A 13,849-nucleotide genomic window follows, 5' to 3' on the forward strand; every position below is an offset into this window, starting at 1 on the left:
AATGTGAACCATGACACAAAAAGCTTTGTTCTTTCTTTTTCTTTGGACTTCGCAACTACAAAACATAACACTCAAATCACGCATATACTCAAACACCCACACACACATGCGCCTCCTTAATAACTGTAGAGGAGGACCACACCACCAAATCCCCACTGTTCCGTGTGCTTGACATTGCTGGGAACAAACGCGAGGAGACTGCAGAGTATATACGGAAGAGTGTATATAATATAAGAAAATAACTGCAGATGCTGGTACAAATCGATTTATTCACAAAATGCTGGAGTAACTCAGCAGGTCAGGCAGCATCTCGGGAGAGAAGGAATGGGTGACTTTTCGGGTCGAGACCCTTCTTCAGACTGATGTCAGGGGGGCGGGACAAAGGAAGGATATAGGTGGAGACAGGAAGATAGAGGGAGATCTGGGAAGGAGGAGGAGAAGGGAGGGACAGAGGAGCTATCTGAAGTTGGAGAAGTCGACGTTCATACCACCGGGCTGCAAACTGCCCAGGCGAAATATGAGGTGCTGCTCCTCCAATTTCCGGCGGGCCTCACTATGGCACTGGAGGAGGCCCATGACAGAAAGGTCAGACTGGGAATGGGAGGGGGAGTTAAAGTGCTTGGCCACCGGGAGATCAGTTTTGTTCAGCGAAGCGATCGCCGAGCCTGCGCTTGGTTTCGCCGATGTAAATAAGTTGACATCTAGAGCAGCGGATGCAATAGATGAGGTTGGAGGAGGTGCAGGTGAACCTTTGTCTCACCTGGAAAGACTGTTTGGGTCCTTGGATGGAGTTGAGGGGGGAGGTAAAGGGACAGGTGTTGCATCTCGTGCGGTTGCAGGGGAAAGTGCCCGGGGTTGGGGTGGTTTGGGTAGGAAGGGATGAGTGGACCAGGGAGTTACGGAGGGAATGGTCTCTGCGGAACGCAGAGAGGGGAGGGGATGGGAAGATATGGCCAGTGGTGGGGTCCCGTTGTAGGTGACGGAAATGTTGGTGGATGATATGTTGGATCCGCTGGCTGGTGGGGTGGAAGGTGAGAACGAGGGGGATTCTGTCCTTGTTGCGAGTGGGGGGAGGGGGAGCAAGAGCGGAGCTGCGGGATGTAGAAGAGACCCTAGTGAGAGCCTCATCTATAATGGAGGAGGGGAAGCCCCGTTTTCTGAAGAACGAGGACATCTCGGAAGCCCTAGTGTGAAACACCATACATGGGGAGTTTGTGCTCATGGGTCTTTAAGGGTGGGCATGTCTCATGAGATTTGTTCAGCTGGATGCTGGAAAATGTGTCTGAGGAGACAGAACTTGTGATGCACACAGCCCATCAATTCTAGGAATATTTCCATTTCACCAACTCTTGATAGTTAGAACCGGAGGCCATGCTCGTTTAATTTAGTTTATTGTTGGCACGTGTACCGAGTTACAGTGAAAAGCTTTTTTGTTGCATGCTATCCAGTCAATGCGAAGACTGAAATCTGGAGTCTGAAGAAGGGTCCCGACTCAAAACGCCACCTATTCCTTTTCTTCAGAGATGCTGCCTCATGAGATGATTAAAATCAAGTCGTGTACAGTGTACAGATAAAGAATATTATTAGTGCACGATTAAGTCTTATAAAGTCTGATTAAAGATAGTTCAAAGGTCTCCAATGAGGTATATGATGATTTGGAACCATATACTAACTGGTGAGAGGATGATTCGGTTGACTGATAACAGATGGGAAGAAACGCCCTGAATCTGGAGTTATGTGTTTTCAAACTTCTGCACCTCTTGCCTTTTTCTTCTTGCATCTGCCTGATGGGAGAGGGGAGTAGAGGGAGTGACCTGGGTGAGACTGGTCCTTGATTATGCTGTGGCCTTGCCGAGGCGGCATAATGTGTAGTTGAAGTTCACGGAAGGGAGGTTGGTTAGTGTGACGGTCTGGATCATGGCTGCATCCACAAATCTGCAATTTCTTGGGGTCTTGGATGGAGCTGTTCCCAAACTGTGCTGTGATGCATCCCGAAGTTGGTGAGGGTTGTTGGGGACATGCCGAACATCTTAAGCCTTTGAAGGAAGTATGACATTGAAGGTATATAACATTGCAAAGATTAGTGGGGAGCCAGAGAATTGGGATGTTTTTAAAGAACAAAAGGTATCTAAAAAAACAATACAGAGAGAAAAGATGAAGTGTGAATGTAAGCTAGCCAATAATATAAAAGAGGATAGCAAGAGTTTCTATGGATATATAAAGAGTAAAAAAGGGGCAAGAGTGGACTTTGGGCTGCTGGAGAATGATGCAGGAGAAGTGATAATGGGAAATCATGAAATGGCAGAGGAATTGTGTCAGGGTCTTGATCCAAAGCATCACTCATCCCTTCTCTCCAGAGATGCTGCCTGTCTCGCTGAGTTACTCCAGCATTTTGTGACTACCTCTGAGGAATTGAATAACTTTTTCCATCAGTCTTCACAGTGGAAGACACCAGCAGTGTGCCTGCAATCCCAGAGAGTTGGGGGGGGGGGGAGTTAATGGAGGTTAGTAGAGTGCCGATTACTAAGGAGAAGGTGCTGGGAAAACTGAAAGGTCTAAGTCACCTGAACCGGATGGACTGCATCCCAGGGTTCTGAAGGAGGTTGCCTCAGGGATTGTGGAGGCATTAATTGTGATATTTCAAGAATCACTAATGTTAGGAGTGGTTCCTAAAGATTGGAAAATTGTGAATATCATCCCGCTGTACAAGAAGGGAGCAAAGCAGCAGAGCGGAAACTATAGGTCAGTTAGCCTGATTTCGGTGGTTGGTAAGATTTTAGAGCCAATAATAAAGGATGAGGTTACGCAGTACTTGAGAGTTCACGATAAAATAGGCCAAAATCAGCATGGGTTTGTGAAGGGAAGATCTTGCCTGACGAATCTGCTGGAACTCTTTGAGGAAGTTAATAGCAGGAGACAGAGGGGAGGCTGTAGATGTTGTTTACCTTGATTTTCAGAAGGCCTTCGATAAGGTGCCACATGTCAGGCTGCTAGGGAAGATGCGAGTCCATGGTATTAAAGGGAAGATACTAGCATGGAAGCAGAAGACAAAGAGTTGCAACAAAAGGTGCTTTTTCAGGGTGGATGCCAGTGACAGACTATTATCTGAATGGTGGCCGATTAGGAGAAGGGGAGATGCAACGAGACCTGGGTGTCGTGGTACACCAGTCACTGAAAGTAGGCATGCAGGTGCAGCAGCAGTGAAGAAAGCGAATGGTATGTTGGCATTCATAGCGAGGGGAATTGAGTATAGGAGCAGGGAGGTTCTGCTGCAGTTGTACAGGGCATTGGTGAGACCACACCTGGAGTATTGCGTACAGTTTTGGTCTCCTAATCTGAGGAAAGACATTCTTGCCATGGAGGGAGTACAGAGAAGGTTCACCAGATTGATTCCTGGGATGGTAGGACTTTCATATGAAGAAAGACTGGATAGACTCGGCTTGTACTCGCTGGAATTTAGAAGATTGAGGGGGGATCTTATAGAAACGTACAACATTCTTAAGGGGTTGGACAGGCTAGATGCAGGAAGATTGTTCCCGATGTTGGGGAAGTCCAGAACAAGGGGTCACAGTTTAAGGATAAAGGGGCAGTCTTTTAGGACCGAGATGAGAAAGTTTTTTTTCAGCATGGTGAATCTGTGGAATTCTCTGCCACAGAAGGCAGTTGAGGCCACTTCATTGGCTATATTTAAGAGGGAGTTAGATGTGGCCCTTGTGGCTAACGGGATCAGAGGGTATGGAGAGAAGGCAGGTACAGGATACTGAGTTGGATGATCAGCCATGGTCATATTGAATGGCGGTGCCGGCTCGAAGGGCCGAATGGCCTACTCCTGCACCTATTTTCTATGTTTCTAGTGGAGTTCTGCAAGGGTCATTGCTGGGCCCGCTTCTCTTCACATTATATATTAATGATTTGGATAAGGTTGAATGCTTTGTGGCCAAGTTTGCAGACGATGCTAAGATAGGTGGGGGGAGGGGCAGGCAGTGTAGAGGAAGCAAGGGCTCTGCAGAAGGACTTGGACAGGTTAGGAGAGTGGGCAGAGAAGTGGCAGATGAAATTCAGTATAGCAAAGTGTGTAGTCATGCATTTTGGTAATAAGAATAAAGGCGTAGATTATTTTCTAAATGGAGGGAGAATCCAGAAAGGTACAAAGGAACTTGGGAGTGTTGGTGCAGGATTCCCAAAAAGTTCATTTGCAAGTCAAATCGGTAGTAAGGAAGGCAAATACAATGCTAGCATTTATATCAAGAGGACTGGAATACAAAAAAAAGAGATGTAATACTGAGGCTCTATCAGGCGCTGGTCAGGCCGCATTTGGAGTACAGTGAGCAATATGTACTCATATTGGGCCCCATATCTGAGGAAGGATGTGCTGGCTCTGGAGAGGGTGCAGAGAAGGTTTACCAGAATGATTCCAGGAATGAGTGGGTTAGCATATGATGAGTGTTTGACAGCACTGGGCCTCTACTCGCTGGAGATAGTAGGTTGGGGGGGGGGGATTCATTGAAACTTACAGAATAATGAAAGGCAGAGATAGAGTGGATGTGGAAAGGATGTTTCCACTGGTGGGAGAGTCTATTACCAGAGATCATAGCCTCAGAATTAAAGGGGGCTATTTTAGAAAGGAGGTGGGGAGGAACTGCTTTAATCTGTGAGGGTAGTTAATCTGTGTAACTCATTGCCACAGAGGGCTATGGAGGCCAGGTCAGTTGATATTTTTAAGGCAGGGATAGACAAATTCTTGATTAGAATGGATGTCAGAAGTTATGGGGAGAAGCCAGGAAAATGGGATTTGGAGCCGGAGATGATTGAATAGCAGAGTAGACACGATGGGCAGAAAGGCCTAATTCTACTCCTATACCTTGTGAACTTGGGGAAGTAGAGGCGTTGGTGTGCTTTCTTACCCATTGCTCAATGTGGCTTGTGTTTCTTATGCTGGAAAGCTGAAATTTCTGAAATGGTGACATTTCCGTGACATTTATAACATCAGGCGAAGGATTATCAAAGGACAAATGCACTGGTTTAGCCTTGTAAATTTTAGCCCTTGTTAATACCTGCTTCAAAATAGCTCAGGGTTGGTTAAACAATAGATGTGAATTATAAGATTACAGTCTCTGTTTTAGCATGAACAATACCTCGCCAGATTCTGACAGAACTTGCAAACGCAGGACAATTCTTTCTTTCCATCTGAAGATTCGATTTCAGTACTTGACACTAAAGATGCTGATCTCCTCATTATCTTGGTAAATTCTGCTCAGGATTGCAAAATATAATCCTTAACCACATCCAACCAAGCGCTCTGACCAGGACCTTAGTTATGCATGATTATCAGTTCCCTTCAATCCTTTTATAGGTGTGATCTCAGCCCTTTTCATGTGAATTCATTCTAAATAATTTTTATTTTAAAAAAATGCAAAAAACAATTAAACATAAACATTTCATGCTAATTGTCCTGCACAGTGCCTGCCAAGTACTTCAGAACCATCTGTGCAAGATGTTCACATGCACTCAGGATAGTCATTGGTTTCCTGTCATTTAATGTGGCACAATGGCAATTAAAGTCCTTTACACCTGAAACAGGTGAGATGTCAAGAAGTACGCTGGACTCAAAGTTCACTTGTAAGTACGTGGAGTCCGAATAACGTGCGTCTACTTTGAGAGATTCAGAGTCAGAGGGTCATTGAGTCACAAAACACGGAAACGCACCCGTTGGCCCAACTCATCCATGCAGAGCATGGTGCCCATCTTCAAAGCATTTGAAAGCGCATTCAAGAGAGAGCTAGATAGAGCTTTTAAGGATAGCGGAGTCAGGGGGTATGGAGAGAAGGCAGGAACGGGGTACTGATTGAGAATGATCAGCCATCATCATAGAAACATAGAAACATAGACAATAGGTGCAGGAGTAGGCCATTCGGCCCTTCGAGCCTGCACCGCCATTCAATATGATCATGGCTGATCATCCAGCTCAGTAACCTGTACCTGCCTTCTCTCCATACCCCCTGATCCCTTTAGCCACAAGGGCCACATCTAACTCCCTCTTAAATATAGCCAATGAACTGGCCTCAACTACCTTCTGTGGCAGAGAATTCCACAGACTTGCCACTCTCTGTGTGAAGAAATGTTTTCTTATCTCGGTCCTAAAAGACTTCCCCCTTATCCTTAAGCTGTGACCCCTAGTTCTGGACTTCCCCAACATCGGAAACAATCTTCCCGCATCTAGCCTCTCCAACCCCTTAAGAATTTTATATGTTTCTATAAGATCCCCCCTCAGTCTTCTAAATTCCAGCGAGTACAAGCCGAGTCTATCCAGTCTTTCTTCATATGAAAGTCCTGCCATCCCAGGGATCAATCTGGTGAAGCTTCTCTGTACTCCCTCTAAGGCACATTGAATGGCGGTGCTGGCTCGAAGGGCTGAATGGCCTACTCCTGCACCTATTGTCTATTGTTTCCACATATGAATTTCAACAACTAAACTCATGGTAGGGGAATGCCTTATAGGCTACCCTGTGCTTGCTGGGACTATGGTCTAAGAGACTATTCATGATGTACTGAAAGCAGAGTTGGGGATAGGTTGGTTCAGAGGCCTTTCCAACATTTACAAGACGCCCAAATGATGGATCATTCTCCATGCTATTCTAAAATACTCAGCCTAAATACCATCCAGGACCAAGCAGCCCGCCATTGTTCTCACTACTCACCTCTTCTCGGTAACTGAAAAAGATGTCCGAACTCCAACTTTTCTTTGTTCTGATCAACATTCATTGACCTGAAATGTTGACTGTTTCTCTCTCCAAGGATGTCACCTGATCTGCTGACCATTTTCTGCACTTGCTAATAGAGTCATAGAGTCCTACAGCACAGAAAGAGGCCCTTCGGCCCATCGTGTCCGTGCCGCCCGTTACCAAACACAGTCTAATTTTAATCCCATTTTCCCGCATTTGGACCGTAGCCCTGAATGTTGTAGCATTTCAAGTGCCCATCCAAATGCCTCTTAAAAGTTGTGAGTGTTCCCGCCTCTACCACCACCCCAGGCAGTGAGTTCCAGACTCCAACCACCCTCTGGGTGAAAAAGTTGTTTCTCACATCCCCCCGAAACCTCCCTCCCGTTACCCTGTATCTATGTCCCCTCGTTGTTGAACCTTCCACCAGTGGAAGAAGTTCCCCGCCATCTACCTTATCTATGCCCCTCATGATCTTGTACACCTCGATCATGTCCCCTCTCAGCCTTCTCTGCTCCAGGGAAAACAACCCCAGTCTGCTCAGTCTCTCCTCATAGCCGAGGCCCTTCATCCCTGGCAGCATCCTGGTGAATCTCCTCTGCACCCTCTCCAAAGCTATCACATCCTTTCTATAATGTGGTGACCAGAACTGTACACAATACTCCAGCTGTGGCCTCACCAGTGTTCTGTACAATTTCATCATTACCCCCCTACTTTTATATTCGATGCCCCGGCTAATGAAGGCCAGTAACCCATATGCCTTTTTGACCACCCTGTCCACCTGTCCTGCTGCCTTCAAGGACTTGTGTACCTGTACTCCAAGGTCCCTCTGTACCCCTGTCTTCCCTAGGGTCCTTCCACTCATGGTGTACTCCCTCTCCAAGTTATTCCTGCCAAAGTGCATCACCTCGCACTTTTCAGGATTAAATTCCATCTGCCACTGCTCTGCCCATCTGACCATCTCATCTATATCTTCCTGCAGCTTGCAGATCCCTTCCTCGCTATTCACCACCCCCCCTAACTTTGTGTCATCTGCAAACTTGCTGATCATGCCCTGTACGTTGACATCCAGATCATTAATGTAGATTACAAACAGTAAGGGACCCAACACCGATCCCCGCGGCACCCCACTGGACACCGGCCTCCAGTCAATAGAGTTGGTCTATTTGTGTAATCTGCTGTTTAGAATGGTAGCTTGGAAGACAAAGTGCTGGAGTGACTCAGCGGGACAGGCAGCATCTCTGGAGGACATGACGAGATGACATCTTCAGACTGAAGTGTCCAGACCCGAAATGTCATCTATCCATGTCCTGAACTGCTGAGTTACTCCAGCACTTTGGTTTCGATGCAAGATTCCAACATCTGTAGTTCCTTATATCTTGAATAGCAGCCTCACCTTCTGACCAGTGACCCTCACACATCACACATGACCCTCCAGAGCACACTTACATATCCAGTCTGCTTTTTAGTAGCATCTGGTTGAAATTCCTGATGTACATCTCTTTGCCCATAATCAGTCAAGCTGCAGATGTATCAATGTTGAGATGGATGTACTGATCATTAACTTTCACTTCTATTTTTAAATTCGCTCTTTTCCATAATTGCTGCTGGAAGCACCAATGCTTTGCTCCTCACTCAGCTCACTTGCTTCAATGCCATTCAATGCTCTTCCTTTGGGGCTTTCTGTTTTCAGTTTGCACTCACATTGAGAACTCACTAGGCCGACAATATTTAGGCTCGCTGCCCAAGGCCTGACCTTGCCGAGAAGCCTTTTTTACAGCTGAAACTCTTCACAACTCAGGATTGGCATAGTTTGTGATGTTCAATCTCCATGCTGACCATCGATCACCCGTTCACACTAATTCTATGTTATTCCACTTTCTCATCCACTCCCTACACACTACGGGGCAATTTTCACAGGCCAATTAACCTACAAACTCTTTAGGGAGTGGGAGGAAACCAGAGCACCAGAGGAAACTCATGTGGTCTTAGGGAGAACATGCAAACTCCACACAGACAGTATCCTGGTTCAGGATCAAACCTGGGTTGGTAGCGCTGTGAGGCAGCAGCTCTACCATGTGCACCACTGTGCTGCGTTGTAATCCTAACATTTCTACTGTGATTATTCTGAAGGACAATTAATGTGATGGATGCTGGACATGCATTTTAGAGATGCTAGAAAAGTATATTTCTAAAGTATTTCATTAGTTGTAAAATATCTGGGACACCCCAGAATAGTGAAAAGCTTATTGGAAGTGTGCATCTTCCATAATATACAGCATTAACATGGACATTATTTTCTGGCCAACATGCTTTGGAAAATGATTTAATAATATTTAATCATTTAGATTCAATTTGTTCAGGTAGAACGTTGGGCCACAAGTCTCCATTTAGGAAGGCAACAAAGTTACAATGTTGAGGCACATTCTTCAACACCATCTCTAACCTGACTTTGGTTCCCAGATTTGTGAGTATGTGTGCTGGAGATGTATTTCCACATAACTTGGTGCATGCTGCATGCTGATATTTTATTTTAGGCATTTAGTGCATGGAGAGAGACTGTCTCTTTCTCATTAGTTGTAACATTTCTGGGATAACCCACGTGTGAAAAATATTGAGTAGGAAGTGCAAATTTTGCTTTTTTTTCCCAAGTGCCCACATACATTCATAAGTTATAGGAGCAGAATTAGGTCATTTGGCCCTTCGAGTCTACTCTGCTATTCAATCATGGCTGATCTATCTTTCCCTCTCAACCCCATTCTCCTGCCTTCTCCCCATAACCCTTGACACCCTTACTAATCAAGAATCTGTCAATCTCCACTTTTTAAAAACCCAATAACCTGGCCTCCACTGCCATTTGTGGCAACGAACTCCACAAATTCACTACCCTCTGACTAAAGAAATTCCTCCTCATCTCCTTTCTAAAGGTACATCCTATTATTCTGAGGTTGTGCTCTCTAGTCCTAGACTCTCTCACTAGAGGAAACATCCTATCCACATTCACACTACTCAGACCCTTCACAATTTAGTAAGTTTCAATGAGATCCCCCTCATTCTTCTAAACTCCAGTGACTACAGGCCCAGTGCCATCAAAAGCTCATCATACATTAACTCAATCATCCCCAGGACCATTCTCATAAACCTCCTCTGGGCCCTCTCCAGCGCCAACACATCCTTCCTCAGATATGGGGGCCAAAACTGCTCACGGTACTCCAAATGCAGTCTGACCAGTACCTTATAAAGGCTCAGCATTACATCCCTGTTTTTATATTCCAGTCCTCTCTAAATAAATGCTACTCTGGTGTCCGTCGGTAGAGCATTCAAGGTGACTGCTCCTTGTTGCACATTGGGGGTTTATTCAAAGTGACTGGATTTGTGGTGCATGCTGAGATTTTATACTGGGAACCTGTGCTCAAGCTGCTTTTGGAGAAGATATTCCAGGAGCCTGTTCTTCTAGTCAAGGTGACTGTGCATCTACTGAATGCTGATAGTTCATATTTACTGGAGCGATGGTGTCTTTGCAGCATGGTTTAAAACTGTCACCACAACAGTGCCAAGTGGAAGTGTATCTTGATGGGAGACCCTAAGATAATCACCTCGGAGACCAATTATCTTACAACGTGAGAACATATGAATGATGTATGCTGCTATTCTATAATAGAAAACAGCGTATATACTCCATGCCTGGAGTATACCCTCGTTAATTGCAGATTTGGTGCTTGCTTGGACTGTATTCTAAGAGATTATACACCACAGGAATTGACCTCCCACAGCATCGAAGAGATCTGCGGGAAGTCTTGCCTCAAGAGGCATCTGATATCACAGACCCCTACCACCTAGACCACGTTCTCGCCTCGCTGCTACCATGAGGAAGAAGGTACAGGAGCCTGAGAACTATTACCTCCATGTTCAAGAACAACCTCATCCCATCAGCGATCAGGCTCTTGAACCAACCTGCACAACCCTAGCATTGAACTACTATCGACTTTGATAGACACAAAATGCCAGAGTAACTCAGTAGGTAAGGCAGCATCTCTGGAGAAAATGAATTTCCATTTTCAATAGAAATCCATTTTCTCCAGAGATACTGCCTGACCCACTGAGTTACTGCAGCATTTTGACCCTCTATGTGGTATAAACCAACATCTGCAATTCCTTTTTTATTACTGTGGACTTTGTGCTTCCTTGTATACGGCATACTTTGGCCTGCATTATTATGATTTGGTTTAGATATAACTGAACATTTATTGTATTTTTACATGTGTTGTTATGTTTAATATGCCGGCAAAGCTGCAGCAAATAATAATTTCATGGTTCTGGTACCAGTACAGATGACAATTGAGCACTCTTGACCTCAAAGCATACTAGGAAGTATTTGGGAGAACTCTCCTCATGCTGTGTGCAGATCTGATAATAATGTGCTGAAGGTGGCTGCCGGGAGGGGTTTTGAATTGCTTGTGCAGGGACTTTTTTAGGGAAATTGTGATCTGGAGTATTCTGATGTATAATTGTACAGACAGCACTGATGGTGCTTGGCAATCCTGCTCATGGTGTAGGGGGCATCGTCTTGGACACCAGCTCCTGATAGGTCTGTTGGTAATGCATGTTGGTGTTGTACATGGTTAGGATATGCCTGCAGGGCTTGTGTGTTCAATATTCCAGCTTGCACACGGAAATAATTAAACCATAGCCATATGTGCTTTAAGTGCATGTGAGACAGCAGGTGCTATTCTGTTAGTCTGGTCACAATATTTTCTGTGGGTGTGTAAGAGGGGATCTGATGAAGCTTTGTGCTAAGAGTCTATGCCCGTGCATGCTCCTAGCTGACAGAGAGAATAGCACTCAGCTGCATTCTTGGAATTTATACCAAATTTGCTTGTTAAACATTGTGGGGGATGATAAGAGTCGACTCCTTTGCAGTGCATTACAGAAACACATTTTAATTGCTAATCTTGCATATTTTGCATTTGCTCGGGTTGTATGGCAGCAATATATTCTACTCGACTAACCGGAGTGCATAATGGAACAGTTGCAAACATTTTGTTTTAGCTACAATCAGAGTGCATGCCGGAATAGCTTACAATGTTCTGCATTTGTGGTGAAGGCTTGTACTCTGTAGCTTGATGCTCACTCACACTGAAACAAAGCCTTTATTTTTGGTGGGATGGAAGGAACGCTTTGAAGACTAAATTGCAAGTCAACTGTTGCACATACCCTGGCCAAATCTGTTCCTCGTCATCATGAGGGAGGCTCTCGTTACCTCCCTGGTATTAAAATACATCTCAATCAGACAAAGAACAGGAAAGCTATGAAGTGATGTGGCATCTTCTTCCTGTACTTTGGAAATCTGCTGGAATCTAGTTTAGTTTATTAATGTCATGTGTACCAAGGTACAGAGAAAAGCTTTTGTTTGTGTGCTATCCAGTTTATACGCAATTACAATCAAGCCATCCATAATGTGCAGATAAATGAGTACAGCACTTGGTGCAAGATAAAGTCCAATTAAAGATAGTTCAAAGGTCATCATTAAGGTAGATGGGAGGTCAGGACCGCACTCTAGCTGATGAGAGGACCGTTCAGTTGCCTGATAACAGTAGTATTTTTTGTGGAATTCTGTTCTTGAATTCAGGGAAGAAACTGTCGTCAAATCTAGTGGTAAGCGTTTTTAAACTGTGTACCACTTGCCTGATTGGAGAGGGGAGAAGAGGGAATATCTGGTGTGAGACTGGTCCTTGATTATGTTCAGCCCAGATTCAAACAATATCTTCAGACAATCAGTATCAACAGGTTAATCCCTGGGATGGAGGGACTGTCATATGAGGAAAGATTGGAAAGAATGGGCTTGTATTCACTGGAGTTTAGAAGGATGAGAGTGGATCTTAGAGAGACGTATAAAATTATAAAAGGACTAGACAAGCTAGATGCAGGAAAAATGTTCCCAATGTTGGGGGAGTCCAGAACCAGGGCACACAAGTCAAGTCAAGTCAAGTCAAATTTATTTGTCACATACATATACACGATGTGCAGTGAAATGAAAGTGGCAATGCCTGCGGATTGTGCACACAAAAAAATTACAGTTACAGCATATAAATAAAGTTAATAAGTTACTATAGTGTAGACAAAAAATTTAGTCTCTGGGGGTTATAAAAGTTGACAGTCCTGATGGCCTGTGGGAAGAGACTCCGTCTCATCCTCTCCATTTTTACAGCGTGACAGCGGAGGCGTTTGCCTGATCGTAGCATCTGGAACAGTCCGTTACTGGGGTGGTAGGGGTCCCTCATGATCTTGCTTGCTCTGGATCTGCACCTCCTGATGTATAGGTCCTGCAGGGGGACGAGTGTAGTTCCCATGGTGCATTCTGCCGAACGCACTACTCTGCAGGGCCATCCTGTCCTGGGCAGAGCTGTTCCCAAACCAGACTGTAATGTTGCCGGACAGGATGCTCTCTACAGCCCCAGAGTAGAAGCAATGAAGGATCCTCAGAGACACTCTGAATTTCCTCAGTTGTCTAAGGTGGTAAAGGCGCTGCTTTGCCTTACCCACCAGTGCGGCGATGTGCGTTGCCCACGTCAGATCCTCTGTGATGCGGACTCCCAAGTATTTAAAACTGCTCACCCTATCCACAGTAGACCCATTTATCTCCAGTGGCGTGTACGTCCTTGGATGTTTAGCCCTTCTGAAGTCCACAATCAGCTCCTTCGTCTTAAAATAAAGACAGTCTTAAAATAAAGACAGTCTTAAAATAAAGGGGAGGCCATTTAAAACTAAGGTGAGAAGAAACTTTTTCACCCAGAGTTGTAAATTTGTGGAATTGTCTGCCACAGAAGGCACTGGATGAATTTAAAAGAGAGTTAGATAGAGCTCCAGGGGCTAGTGGAATCAAGTGATATGGGGAGAAGGCAGGCACAGGTTACTGATTGTAGATGATCAGCCATGATCACAATGAATGCCGGTGCTGGCTTGAAGAGCCAAGTGGCCTCCTCCTGCACCTATTTTCTATGTTTCTTGATCCTAGAAATATGTGTCTTTCTTTGTAAACCGGCATCCAGTTCCTTATTTTTAACAATTCTAAATGTTCCTAGTTCTGAACAAAGCCTGATATCCTGCTGAAATTAACTCATTTTGTATCT

This window comes from Rhinoraja longicauda, chromosome 5 (assembly GCF_053455715.1).
Source record: "Rhinoraja longicauda isolate Sanriku21f chromosome 5, sRhiLon1.1, whole genome shotgun sequence".
In the NCBI taxonomy this organism is placed as follows: domain Eukaryota; kingdom Metazoa; phylum Chordata; class Chondrichthyes; order Rajiformes; family Arhynchobatidae; genus Rhinoraja; species Rhinoraja longicauda.